Source organism: Phascolarctos cinereus, unplaced genomic scaffold (assembly GCF_003287225.1).
Source record: "Phascolarctos cinereus isolate Bilbo 61053 unplaced genomic scaffold, phaCin_HiC Scaffold_4;HRSCAF=312, whole genome shotgun sequence".
Classification (NCBI taxonomy): Eukaryota; Metazoa; Chordata; class Mammalia; order Diprotodontia; family Phascolarctidae; genus Phascolarctos; species Phascolarctos cinereus.
This window is the reverse complement of record NW_027555847.1, coordinates 256,804,057-256,819,848: the sequence shown is the minus strand read 5'-3', so window position 1 is coordinate 256,819,848 and position 15,792 is coordinate 256,804,057.

The following is a 15,792-nucleotide window of genomic DNA, read 5'->3' as shown; positions in this document are numbered from 1 at the left end:
ACAAAAGAGAATCAGAATACATAACTCCGTAACCCAGTTGTTTGATAATTTGGAAAACATAACCTACCTAGAGGGAAAAGGCCTCCTTTATAAAAACTGCTAAAAAAAAATTGGAAAGCATTGTGGTACAAATTGTTTAGACCAACCATATTCCCAAAGTACATTCTAAATGGATATGTGACCTTAATATTAAAGATCATATCATAATTTTTTTAAAAAAATAGAATAGGAGCAGATCATATAATTCTTTTAGCATGGGTAAGAGATGTATGCTTAACCAAATAAGAAATAGAGGCAATTATAAAAGAAAAATAGATAACTTTGTTTACACGAAACCATAAAGCTTTTACTGCATCTAGGATAAGAGAAATAGTGAAAAAGGAAAAATCTTTGTTTTGTATTTCTCTGATAAAAAGTTTGATATCCAAGATATATGAAGAATGAATAAATATACACAAGAATAATAGCCATTCTCCAACTGTGTATATATCTTAGATACTACACCTTAATCAGAGAAATATGAAAAGTTGTGGAATGATGGGCACACTAATCACTAATGCATTGTTGATGGAGCTGTGAAATGGTACAAACATTTTGAAAAACAATTTGGAATTATGCAAATAAAGTGACTTATGTCCACACCCTTTGAACCACAGACTATATTAATGGGCATATGCCCCAAGGAAGCTAAAGATAAGAATAAAATCCCAAAATAAGACATAAATCAACATAATTGTAGCAACATCTGGCTTCTTGCAATATTTTCTCCTTTTCTTGGGAGCTCTGAAATTTGGCTATGATATTTTTGGGAGTTTTCATTTTGAAATTTCTTTTATTAGGTGACTGGTGGATTATTTCAATTTCTATTTTATCCTCAGGGCAGTTTTCCTTGATAGTTTCTTGAAAGATAAAGTCTAATGTCTAATTTCTTTTTGATCATGCCTTTCAGGTAGTCCAACAATTCTAAAATTGTCTCTCCCACATCTATTTTCCAGATCATCTGTTTTTCCAATGAGATATTTCATATTTCATTCTATGTTTTCATTCTTTCAATTTTGTTTTATTGTTTCTTGATGTCTCATAAAGTCATTAGCTTTCACTTGTCCAATTCTAATTCTTAAGAGATATTTTCTTCAGTGAGCTTTTGTACGTCCTTTTCCATTTGGCCAATTCTACTCTTCAAGCCACTCTCACTGGATTTTTGTGTCTCTTTTACCATGTGTACTATACTGTTTTTTTAAGGTGTTATTGTCTTCAGTAATTTTTTGTGCCTCCTTTACTGAGCTGCTAACTCTTTTTTCATGATTTTCTTACATCATTTTAATTCTCTTCTCAATTTTTCCTCTACCTCTCTTACTTGATTTTTAAAATCCCTTTTGAGAGCTTTCATGGACTGAGACCTATTCATTTTTTATTCTTTGAGGCTTTAGGTGTAGCAGTTTTGACTTTGTTGTCTCCTTTTTCTCTTGTGTTCTTCTCTTCCCTGTCACTATAGCAACTTTCTATGGGTCAGTCTTTCTCTACTTTTTTTTTCATTTTTTCTAGGCTATTTCTTGACTTTTAACTCTATGCTAAAGTGGAGCTCTGATTCCTGCATTTCAGGGATTTTGCGCAGTTGTTTTCAGAGATACTTCTAGGGACTTGTAAGTTTTCAGTTCTTCAAGATGATATGATCTAGGGAGAGGTGTGTTTACTACTCTCTTGGCCTGTGCTCTAGTCTGTGTGCAATCACAAGAACTCTTTTCTGCCCTTCAACTATGACAAGAATCCTTGCTCCCCTGTGGCTGCAAGCTCTAGTGCGCTAGTGCTCCTCACCCTGGGACTGAGACCCAGGACTGTGATCTAGATCCAAGTATCATCAAAGTCATTCCCCTGGTGCCTGCCCCTTCCCAAAGTCCTGCCCCAGCACCAAGGGGCATAGTCTCCTTGTGACCAGTTGTCTGATCTATTTACCATCTGTGAGCTGAGAGATCTGGAAGATACCACTGCTGCCACTCATTCAGTTGCCCCCAAAGCCTATTGTTAGTTTTCTGGATCTGGGTCTGTGCTGGTGCAGCCCATGCTGGACCCCAGGGACACAGACCTTTCCTATTAACATTACTTGCCTTGGGCTGAAAAATTGTTTCACCTCATCCTTTTGTGGATCCTACCATTAAAGAATTTATTCTGGGATGTTATTTAAAGCTGTTTGGAAGGGCAATTGGGAGAGCTCAGGTGAGTCCCTGTCTTTTCTCTACCATCTTGACTCTGCCCTCATGTTCACTGTGTTTGAAAATGTATACTTCATTCTGTACCTAGAGTCTAGCATCTAATAAGATTAAGCATTTGCTCTTCTGCAATAACAATAACAATTAATTACTAATGAGAACAAATTCAAATTTTATATATAGGTTGGACTGTATGCATTATATAGAAATACACACACATAAGCATTAAGATCCCTTTCTCTTCTATTTTTTTTACATTTTTAGTAGATATTATGTAACGTACAAATCTTTAACTTTCGCATCTGTAATTGTCTACACTAATGTTATAATTTAAAAAGATGAGTGGATAGCTACCTAAATGACTAGATATATAAGAAAATAGTTTTCAAGTTTCCTTTATTGACATCTAAGCTAAGGGAAGTTAATGTGAAAATCTTAAAAGCAGCTGGCACAAAGTTTAGAAAAGTTATGAATTTCTCACACCTATTACAGTATTTAATTTGTTTAAATGAGTTTTTCAAGAAGGAACCCTCTGGTCATTCATATATGATGAAGCATCTAATTTAAAATAAAACTAACTAAGCATTTTATTCCAAGTCTAATGATTTTTTATTGCCTACAGAATAAAAACCAAACTTCTTAGATTGGTATTCAAGTTTTTCTAAAAATTGTGTGTTAGCCTACCCTGCTGCTGTTTATTTATAGCACACTTATCTTCAGCAAAACTCATTCATCCATTCCGTATGACTGAATTGCTCTGTCTTCTCAATTTATTGAAGGCCAACTCTTTGAGTCCTATTTTGTGTTTCACCTCTACCAAGAAGGTTTTTCATAAGCAAATGTAACCTTTTCATGTATAAATAGATAGAAAATACAGTAGGAAGGGTCCTGGGCCTATAGTAAGGAAAACCTGAGTTCAAATTTAAGCTAAAATTCTGCAACCCTGAGCAAGCTACTTAACTTTTGTCTGCCTCAGTTTTATCACTTGTGTAATGGGGATAATAATAGCTCCTACCTCTAAGGATGATTGCGAAGATCAAATGAGATCATATTTGTAAAGTATTTAGCACAGTGTCTAGCACATAGTAGGAGCTTAAGAAATGCTTCTTCCCTTTCTTTTCTTCCACAATTATACCAAGATTCTCAACGAAAGGGACTTTGTCTCTTGCCTCCTATTGTCTCCAGAAATTACAACATTGCATTAGATACCACAGATGCTCAATATGTGAAGACCAGCAATAGTCTATATTATAGCATGCTATCTTTACAAGCTGCACATCCATGAACAATGAGGCCCTGTGTACATTTCCTTGCACAATAGCTTAATAACATCTATTACCTCAATAGCTCCAAAACAGTGTTTTATATGTGTTCAATAGATATTTATTGAATGAATGAATGCAAATAACAGACATAATGATCTAGAAATTATTTTGTTTAACTCAAGTTAATTTCATTCATTCTTTTTCTCAAGTCTCATTTTCCCATTATCTAATTTTCCAGTTTTTTGGCTCTATTGATATAGATGTTAGGGGCAAAATCATTCTTATTTAATGCTGTTACCTAATTTCTCATTCTTCTCTTCAGAGTTTAATATTAATATGCTTCATTTAAAGAAAGGTCATAGCACTAATTATCACTACAACATGTCAGACACCTACAATAAGTAAACAATTCCATTGTTCCTAAAACTGAGCTTAAAATGTCCAGTCTCCCCAATTAAACTGAAAAACATTCGCAAGTGTCACAGACTAGCCAATCAATAAGAGGGTATTATAGATGTTTAAACACTGCCACAGAAAATGTTTTTTTAAGTGTTCACAAAGTAGAATCACATGGCATTTAGAAATACAATTGCTCACATTCAATCACTTCTCAGACACAATTTTAAGAAAACAAAATTTTCAATATTTTTGGCCATCAAATAAATGAGAATTGGTTTCCCTTTATTCATTTACATTTAAAAGTATAACTTATCAAGTGATTTTTAAAAAGTCATGAAAGACAGGTGTTAAGTGCTCCAAGATATGATAGCTCAAATGCAGAAAAAAATTCTGAATATCCAAAGTCTTTTCCTTCTGGTGTTTGCATAAATGAAAAGAAGGTGGAAAGTAATGTATTCAGCATTCTTAGCCTGAAGAAAGCCTTTCCAGCTCTATTGTTATATATAAAGAAAAAGTACCATGGGAAAAGGAATGCTTTGCAGTTTTCTTGATGGTTTAATTTTACTATACCTACCATATTCTAGTTTATGACTTTCCCATGTGATTATTCTTGGACACAGCTCCTTCAAAAATAGCTCACTCTACAGCCATCTGGACAAAGTTGATCCAAGGGAAATTTCAGTCAAAGAATCTGTCTTAGTCTCTTAGTCTTTGGACACCCTCATCCTTGTATGATCTCTACCTTCATCAGTGTCTTGGATTCATGAACCCATTGGCATCTTATTCAAAAGATTTTTTTTTCTTTTTTTAAGCTTACCATCTCAGTCCTTATATTTTGCCTGTATAGACTATCTTCCAGTGAGAATTGTTTCGGGCTTTTTGTTTGTTTGTTTGTTTTTTAAGCATCTAGCTCCATCTCAAGTAAGGCTGATCTTCAAAGGAATGGTTGTCTTACCTCTTATATTGTACTCAAATAAATCTATGATTTCATCAGTGTAGTAAAGTCCCTGAATAGGATCTCCTTCCATTGATAAAGATCACCCTCTTATAATTTAGCAGATATATCCCAAAAAGTTGGCCAAAGCACTTCAAGGTTACCTAGGGTTATGCAGCTAGTAAATGTCTGAGGCAGGATTTGAACTCAGATCTTACTCATTCCAAGTCCAACATTCTATACATTAAACCATGCTTCATCTACTCTGGAACATGTGATTTAAAATAATTGTCAAAGAATTACTGTATGTTTTATTAGATGACCCAATGGCTAGACAAAAAATACTTGGGATTCATTCATAGGAGCAGTAAACATGATTCCATTGTTGTTTAGTTAAATATTCATTTTAATTTATTTTCCCCCTGATTATTTATATCACTCCAGGCAGTTAGAAAAGACTGTCAGAAAATGAAGTTATTCAGTGCTTCCCTATTTGGTGAAAATAAATTACCAAAGTTGATGCTTTTTGGAAGAGTATTATCTACCTTTTTTTCTTAGATTTAAGCAAGTTGAACCAACAAGAGAAGTTAGAGAAATATATAATACTTATTTACACACACACATAAAAGTATCTTTGCCTTTTAAACCAATCAAATACAATAATCCTTATAGGCAGGAGCTATTATTATCTTCATTATACAAGTGATGAAACTGAGGCAGACAGAGATTAAGTAGCTTACCCAAGATTGCAGTTTTAGTAAGTGTATGAGGTCAGATTTGAACTCATGAAAAGGTAATATTTGCCTACTTGGTTATTTAAGTGTCTCCAGAAAGACACAAACAATAAATACTGCAGGATCTTAAAAATGGAAAAATCACTGCAAGGCAGAGATGATTAGAAAACCTTTCTTGGCAGAGGTCAAACACAAGGTAACACTCAAAGAGTAAGCCTTCAATAAATTGAGAAGACAGAGTGGAGGCATTCCAGTCATATGACTGATATTAATATATGTATTAGGCAAGAACCATTGCTTAAACTATTAGGTACCATTAGGTAAAAAAGATTTTAATGTTGATTCATTGGCCTAAGTGTGGTAGATAAGAGGTTTCATTCAGCTATAGAATGGAGAGTCTCAGAAGAGCAAATCATATATAATCTAGATTCTTCCCTAAAAAAAAAAACACTGATATATATGCCTGCTGGCCATTTATGAGTTGCCCCAGATAGACAAATTTCCCTATTTATGTGTCTCACTGTTATGTTTCTATAAATCTATGCATTGGTGCAAGAATGTGACTTATTTTTATTTTTAGATTATATCTATGTTATTCCTGATTTTGACTTCATTTGAGTAAATATTATGTTATTACTTTTGCTTTTGCCCTCTTGGTAAATATGTCATGTTAAAGGATTAATGGTTTTACTGTGAACGATAACTGGAAATGGGAAGCACACTGGTGGAGGCTAAGAAATTTCAATCACAAGCATAGATATGTATTTCCCCCAAATCAGAGTAACTCCTAGGTTTTAGTAGTATGTCTGTCTGGGGCTGTCCCTTCTCCACCTCCACCCCTGGAAAACTTCAAAGATCTGCCATAGTGAGTACAAGTTGGCATGATTGAGCTAAGACCCAGAGAATGAGAAGTGAGGCTTGACTGTCATTTCAACTGCCTATGACTTTTGTACACACTAAATTTACATTTAGAAAACTGTTTTGCATAATTTTTGCCAAAAAAAAAACTAAGAGGTGAAGTAAGGGGATTTTATTTGTTTTTTAATTCTCTATTTCACAGCTGGAAACTTGGAGGCATAAACAGAATACATTGATGACTTTCTCTCAAAGTCACCAATGACTAAGAAAGAGAACCAAAAATAGCACTCCCAGTCAGCTACATTTCAGGTCATACTGCCTAATTCTTAGCACCCTGCTAATAAAATTTCATCACGCTCACTGATACATAATGATGTTTTCTTCAGTATTTCTAAGTAGTTGCCTCTAGGGATAAACAAAGAGCCCTGTCTTTATAATAGAAACTCAATATTGTCTAAATGACCTAGCATGGAAGCTATTGTTTTCAGGCTCAATAAGCAGACTAAAATTTATCTCATGACATTATGCATGTAGCTGTGAAGTCCCTCCACCAAAAAGTAGGTTATCTGAAAACAGAGTTTAGGTCAACAACTCATCTCCTCCATTTTACTAACAGTTTGACAAGCAGGAAAACTCAATGACCTGAGGACATATATATATATATCTTTAGTATTAAAAAAAAACCTATATATTGCTTGCCAAATAGCATTGCACAGACAGATATATAGCTATACATAGGTGTTCGTGTTCTTCAAAAGTCACAACAAAGGTTCTCTCCATCTCAAAGGTTTCTTAAAATGACAGCATGTTACTATGAAAGCTGAACAGTCAGTCTTTGATCTTAAAAGGCAGAAGGTTGACTTGTGAGTTCCTATATTAGGAGATATCCAAATTAAACTTCAAGGGGCTAGGATTTTGCATAAAGGATTTGCAATGCAAGTGACTGAATAAGTAACAATTATAATATTTCATTTTACACAACTGTTAATATATAAAAATAAACTTCGTCAATTTATGCTTTCCATCTCTGGTCATGGTATGACTTGAGGGAGAGTTTGAACTCTTCCATTTTCCTGTTACAAAATAAAATTTCAATAACATTTTAAAGAAATGTCACTCAGGAAACAGTTGTGTAGTGGTGTACAATGCATTGTTTTTAAGTGAATTCAAGACCCACAACCTGACTCCATCCTATTGTTCAGTTTTTTCTTGCATTACTCCCCCTTACCAAGTCATCACTTCAACTAGACTAGACTAATTGCCATCCCCTGAACACAATTTGCACTTAACTCTTTTTAAAAAAAAAATCTTTGTTAATCCTTTTTCCTATACCTGTAATGACTTCTCACCTTGTAACAGACTGCTGACATACTACACATCCTATAAAATTCAACTCAAATTCACCTTCTCCTATGAAGGAAAATAAAATAGTGTTTATAAAGCACCTACTATGTATAAGCACTGTGATAAGTGCTTTAAAAAATCACTTCATTTTACTCTCATAAAAAGCCTAAGAGGTAGGTCCTATTATCAACTCCATTTTACAGAGCAAACTGAAGCAAAAAGAGGTTAAGTGACTTGCTCTGGGTCACACAACTAGCAAGTGTTAGAGGCTGGATTTGAACTCAGGTCTTCCTTTGTCTTTCTATCAGGCACTTTTTACCTAAAAAAAAAAAATAACTGTCCTTCAATATAATTGATTTCCTTTGTATTCCTATATATTTTATTTTATGCATTTAAAGTTATTATTCTGGAAAGTGATCCCCTGGCTTTTCCAGAATGCCAAAGGGGTCCATGACACACTAAAAAAAAAAAGTTTAAAACTCCTGCTCTAGATGAAGGCACATTTTCTGGCTCAATTTCATGATTCATCGACTTCCTCTTGTGTTCTAGGTTACATTATATTTGTGTACATGTCTAATCCTTAATGTATGATAACATTCTTTAAGCAAAGGACCATATGTCATTCATCTTTGCGCCATTAGATTGTGAGTACCTTGAAGTCAGGAATGGTCTTTTGTCTTTTTTTTTTTATCCCCAGAATTTAGCATAGTGCCTGGCAAAAAGTAGGTACTTAATAAATGTTTATCAAGTGATTGTCACCCCTAGCTTCTTGCTCAGTGAAATACATAAAGTAACTCAGTGAATGTTAAGTGAATCCTCTCAACAGTAATCCCCTCTCATAAATCTTCAGCTCTCTCTAGTAACGCCATACTCTCACCTTAAAGACATCCTCAGGTGTTTTTATCCAGAAATGAAACAAACACCTTCTCCTTGACACTTTATCTCACCAGTCAACTTTTCTCTCTCTCCTTTGCTTCACAAACAAATTTCTGGCAAAAGTACTTTGTACTCACTTTCTGAACCTCTTTATATCTGTCATTTAATATACATAATATTTTCCATTGCACTCTTGTGATTGTCCTCCTCCCTCTCTGGCTCTACCTTTTTTGTTGCTTTTTCAAATTCCTCATCCTACTTCCACCTCATAAGCATAGCTATTTCCCAGAGTTTCATCTATAGCCCCTTTCCTTTTCTTAATGCTCTTCTTTGAGAATCACTTTTACTCCCATGCTTTCACCTCTATACAGATGACTCAAATCTAATTTTCTACTCCCAAAGTCTAGACCCACATTCTTAACTTCCAACTGAATATTGCCACCTTGGATGTCTTTTGAATGCCTGAAATTCAACATGCCACAAAGACATATATTCCCCCCGACACTGGTCTCTTCCCCTAACTTGTCTACTTTGGTTGATAGCACTACTATCATCCCATTCAATCATACTTATAATCTTAGAATCATCTTTATTTCTTCCCTCTCTCTAATACCTTACATATTTCAGCAGTTCTTATATTGTATCAGACATCAAGCATCTGTCAAATCAATCCCTCCTATATAACATTGAGCAAGTAAATTAACCTCTTTGGACCTCAACTTTCTCATATACAGTATGAGGGATTTGGACAAGATGGTCTTTAAAGTCTCTTCCAGCTCTAATTCCGTGACCTCTAATCTCAGCAATACCTTAAAACCACCTTAGTTCAAAGCCTCATCCCATATTACTAGGACTATTAAAATTCGTCTCTAAATGGTCTTCTTTCCTCTTTCTAATCTCTCATGAAACAGTTCAATTTTTCTTCCTTATGGTATTTCTCAATTAGAAAAGTCTCGATTGCTTATGCTGTTATTTACCCAGGAATTCACTCCCAGCCTAAGTGGAATAAGTGGAACTTATTTCTCATTCCTCAAACTTTTCATGGTATTTTGACAGACCTCTCCTTTGCATATCTCTTATCATAGGTATTTTTGTACAACTCTCCTTCCTCGACTACCCACCCCAATAGAAGGTGTGCATACAAGCACATGTGTGTATATATATATATATATATATATATATATATATGTGTGTGTTCATACATGTGTGTATTAATATTAACATACTCATGTGTGATGCATATATTATATGTTTTTGTATAGTATGTATACACATACATTCATGCATATATGCATAAGTATACATACTACTTGCCTATATGTGCATGTGTACATAAATGTATGTATATGTGTGTATGTGTATAGATGTGTGTACATAAATGCATATATGTGTATACATGTGTATATGTGTGCATATATACATACATATATACATATACATATATACATGTATAAATATGTGTGTGTGTGTGTGTGTATATATATATATATATATATATATATATATATATATATCACATAAACCAATGCTTTTCTTTTATCAGGTTCATAACAATTTCTTGAATCATCAAAACCACACTGATGGAGGTAAGTTGTAGTACCTGTGATCCACAAAATCTGGCATTCCATTCTATCTTATTTTTTTAGTGTAGGCTTCAACACATTGGTTGCTGCTGAAATGAGTGGGTGGATAATCAGTGGCTTGGAATTGAGTGGTGATATTACACATGTGGCTGTGGACATACTAAGGCTATATAGTAAGCAATCTCCTAAACTGAATACACATATTCTGCAATGAAGATTCCTCTTCAGTTAACATCTGTCAAATCAGGAGAATATCTCACAAGGTTGTTTTGATGATCAAATGAGATAACATGTATAACACTTTAAAAAACTTAAAGTACTATATAAATGCAATTATGTTATCATTTTTGTTTTATTCATTCCAAATGTGGAACTTAACCTCAACTGCATATGCCTTCTCAATAATCTGAGGACAGGTAATTGAGAAGTTGACTATATTATTTTGTAGACAACTGGAATTTTTTAAAAAATATTCTCAAAATGAATAGATAATACTTTGATAATTACTTAACCAGCCCTACAAATAGGTACTAACCTGCAAGCAAAGAGTTTAAACGGGAGAAATGTTTGAAGTCCCGCAAATTGTGAAACAAGGGAATGAAAATATAACCTGCAGCTCAACTGGGCAAGTAGAGGTAAGATACTGTTTTATGCCAGACAGTGGGTCCAAGATGCTGAAGGTACTATGTTGCCAGCAATATTAGATTTCTCTTACATTTTATAAATAAAGAATAGTAACACAAAATTTCAGAAATGGAAAGGATGTCAGATGCTTAACCAAAACTGAATGAGAATCCCCTTTGCCACATACCTAAGAAATGGTCATCCAGACACTAGAGATAGAAAATGTGCTGTCTTACATAGTTACCAATTCCCCTTTTATATAACTATAATTATTAGGAAGATTTTATTTTTTAAAATTTTCTTTTTCTTTAAATTAGAAACTTGATAAATGGAAACAAACATGGTCATTCCCCTGTAAAAAGAGGATCAGAAAGACAGGATTGCATACTGAAGCATAAATATCTATTACATATACCTTGGGTTTTTTAAAGTATACATTAAATTCAGTATGGCAACATCAGTATTTACCTTCTTCTTTGTGTTATTACTAATGATTTGGAGCATTTTTAATACAGTTTTTGGTAGTTTGCTTTTCTTTTGATAACTACCTGTTCATATACTTTGATCATTTGTCTGTTAGGGAATGGCTCTTTTTTCTTATATATTTAGATAAATTCTTTTATATAAAAACTTTCCTATTCATAAAGTCTAAATTTGCTTTTTGCAGTTTTCATCTATGGCTCTTAGTTTTGCCCCTTAAGGTAGAAGAGAACCAGTTTAATCCCTTTTCCACATGATAATCCTTCAAGTACTTAAAAAAGCTATCACAAAAAAAAACTTCCCCCTTACATTTCTGATATGTAAAGGGCATAATTAGTGGAATTATCACTTCTCCCATACTGAACACCGTAACAGACTCTTGACTATGAAAAATGCACACATGTATCACATACTTTGGATGCCATTGATCATTTCAAATTATTCCTGATTTCTGTATTTACTAGAATTAATATTCTCAATTCTTCGTTAAAAAAAAAAAACTGCTGAGGGAAAGCTAGGTGGAGCAGTGAATAGAGCACCGGCCCTGAAGTCGGGAGGACCCGAGTTCAAATCTGATCTCAGATCAAACACTTGACACTTAACTAGCTGTGTGACCCTGCGCAACTCACTTAACCCCAATTGCCTGAAAAAGAAATGTGGGAGGGATGAAATAGGGGAGGGGTAGAATCTTAAACTCCTGAGTTGTCAGTCTCCTCATCTAAATAATACATCTGCATTTTTTTCACCAACAGTGACAGCCAATTATCTTCCCCTTACTTTGCTGACCTTTTATCTTATTTTATCAACTTGGTTTTACCAACTTATTTTATGATCTTCCTTCAGCTAGGTATTTCTCCTCCTTCTGCTGCTGTTGACCCCCTTTCCTTCTTCTTCTCCCTCTTGTTCTTCTCCAGATGTCTGACTACTTCCTACTTATTTCTAACTTTTCTTAAATGTAGGTTAATCAAATTAAAGATTGCAGTCAAGTTCCCATTTCCTTTTTTTCCCCTATTTTGTGGTTGATACACTGGTCTTAACTGTCAACTTTCACTAAGAAACTAAGAAGTCATGTGCTAGGAAGCAATTTGTGATTCCGTAATATATAAAAAAAAATTAAAGTGAATTGTGAACTCTGTAATGAGGAGCTTATTTCTGCATTATTATTATCTTTCCTTAATAATGTGGAAAAAATAACATAGATTTGGCATGGAATTGGCAGCCTAATTTGCATTTATAAGCAATGTTTAAAGCTTCATAATAAATGAATTTGCATCTTTATTGAATGTACTGAGGTTAAAGTTGAGAAATTATATTGTAATAACTAGAGATCTGGTTTTTGTAATAATACTTGCAATTTTGTATTTTATAATTCATGGTTTTATTTCTGTTCTTGGGCTGTCACTGAGTCACTTTGTGAAATACCACAATTTTGAAACTGAAGAGGAAAAAGTGATGAATGAATGACTCAGAAAGTAAAGATTTTGCTTTTCAAAACCATTAACTAATCATATCATAATATATGTGTGTATATACATGCAAATATGTATGTATCTATAAGTCAATATATAGATATAGATATGATAGTGAACATTTATATAGCACTAAGTTATAGGTACTATGCTAAGTGCTTTATAATTATTATTTCATTTTATCCTCACAACATTATTGGGAAGTGGGTGCAATACCCCACTTTTGTAGTAGAGGAAACTGAGTCAAACTTCAATTAAGTGACTTGTCCAGGCTCACACAGATAATAAATGAGACTGGATTTGAACTTAGGTCTTCCAGACTCCGGGCCCCGCATTCTATCTACTGTGCCACCTAGCTGCCCCTAAATATATATATATACTCCTATAAAAAGATATTAATCCCCCAACCCCCACATTCCAGAGGAGAAAGTGAGGTTAGCGACTTTGCACAGTCTTTCTCACCTAAATCCAATTCACTTGCAAGTCATGGCATCACCCTCCCAATGTCATGGTCTTCTTTGAGAATGAAGGACAAATAAAAGTAACATAGAAGCCTTTATATTATAAATATAAATACCTCTATCTATCTATCTATATACATACATACACATGTGCACATATATGCACACACATACACATGCACACATGCAGCGAGGTGTATAGCTCATTGGATAGAGTGCCAGGTCTGGAGTCAGGAAACTCATCTTCATGAATTAAAATTTGACCTGGGACACTTCCTAGCTGAATGATTCTAAACAAATCATTTAGAGCTGTTTGTCTCATATTCAAACTTAATTAAGTATCCTCATCTGTAAAATGAGATGGAGGAGGAAAATGGCAAACCACTCAAGTATCTTTGCCAAGAAAATCCTAAATGAGGTCATGATGAGTTAGACACAACTGAAAAATGACTCAAAAACAATAACAACAAAAGATAGATAGATAGATAGATAGATAGATAGATAGATAGATAGATAGATAGATAGTTAGACAGACAGACAGACAGACAGATAGATAGATAGATAGATAGATAGATAGATAGATAGATAGATAGATAGATAGATGGATGGACAGATAGATAGACAGATGGATAGATTTAGATGGATGGATGAATGTATTATATTGTTTGGAGGGGTGAATAGACATAAGTATTGATATAGACATTGACACATAAGTATGCATCAAAGTGCATGTATAATTCATAAAGTGCATTTTATACAAGATGTTTTAGAATATCCACCAGGCAATAATATCTCAAACTAAGCAGTCAGAAAAAGTATCAGTGATTAAAATGCAATGAGCCAAAATACCCACAAGACATAGGTAATATATTTGGCCATTACCTAGTAGTTCCTACCTGATTGTGGCAGAATCAATAAGAAAATACTTAGCTTAAGGCAGAGTTTTAAGGAGGGTGTGGAGTGTATGAAGAAAGAGTAACACATAGGTAGATAGATAGACAGACAGACACAGACAGACAGACAGACAGACAGACAGACAGATAGATAGATAGATAGATAGATAGATAGATAGATAGATAGATAGATGAGTGAGTGGATGGATAGATGAATGAATGAATGAATGAGGGCTTGAAGCATTCAGAATTGCATGCCCCCTTCCTAATCTCACAAGGCACATAAAACTCCTACCCCATTAATTTCAGAAAATAGTTGATTAACAAACATTTGTAGATCAGCTACTATATGCAAGACACTGTGCTAAGTAATAACAGTAGTAGTTTAAACGGCAAAACCATCTCTTCCCTGAAAAACTTATAATCTAATTGGAAAATTTAGACATTGCTGTTGCTGTTTGTCCTTCATTCTCAAAGAAGACCATGACATCAGGGAGATGACACCATGACATGCAAGTGAATTGGATTTAAGTGAGGGAGGACTCACAAGCATTTCAAGCTATACCACTATCATACCAATGTCAATTGTAGAAAGCAAAATTTTGTGCTAGTAGATTTTAGTGGAAGTAGAAGAATTTCATGCCCATCATAATTAGTGAAGGTTTCACTGGGGAGATGTAATTTGAAGCTGGGCCAACTGTCAGGAGAAATATTGATTCAAATCATGACTTCAGTACTTACTATTTGTGTGATTATGGACAATTACTTAACCTCTCTTAACTTGTTTCTTCATCTGTGAAATGAAAGAAATGTTATCAGAACTACCTACCTGATAGTATTATTATGAAGAAATATTTCTAAAACTTTACTATATAAATTTTATCTATTAATATCAATCTAGTTATCAATATAGTTTATCCTAGTATATACAACTATTAATATAGTTGTGCATACTCTGAAACTCCAAAAATTTAATTTGCACTAGCAGGCAGGGTCCCCAGAGGGCAGCTAGCTACTTCTCCCCTCTACATTTAGGGGATAACCTGAGGAGTTGATGTCTTTCTAATATGGTTGTTCATAAGCTCTCACTGATGTGCTTTCCCATTGATCATTAGTTTACATAAATTAGTCAGCTACAATTATTTAGCTTTCAGAAAATTTCTAGGGTGGTATAGTGAGAATAATTTTCTAGGGTGGTATAGTGAGAATAATCCACCCAAACCAGGGCCATGATACATACTTTCCACCAGTACAAATAGAGCTTTTGAAAAAGTAGGCTCAGGCTAAAAAAGTACATTAGCAAAGGAGTTTTTAGAAGTCAACAATTGGTTGCTAGAAATCCTTTTTTTTTTTTTTTAAGAAATCCTCATGAAGTTCCCCTTAGGTGTAATATAAGTTTCTACTGGGCTCCATAGGTCATTTTCCTTGTAGACTCCTAAAGATGTCTTACCCATTTAAATAAGCATTTGCTGGTTCTGGGTGACATTGCTAGAACACTTGATGGGAAAAAAAGAGATCTTCCAACCTTTCAAAGCCCCCAGCATTATTTTATAATTGAAGTGTGTTGGGGGATGTGCAGGCATGGGGTCAGAGACATCTCCTATTCCCCTCCCAGAGATTCTCTCTCAGGAACTTAGATTCCCCTGTTATAGAATGTTGAATTCT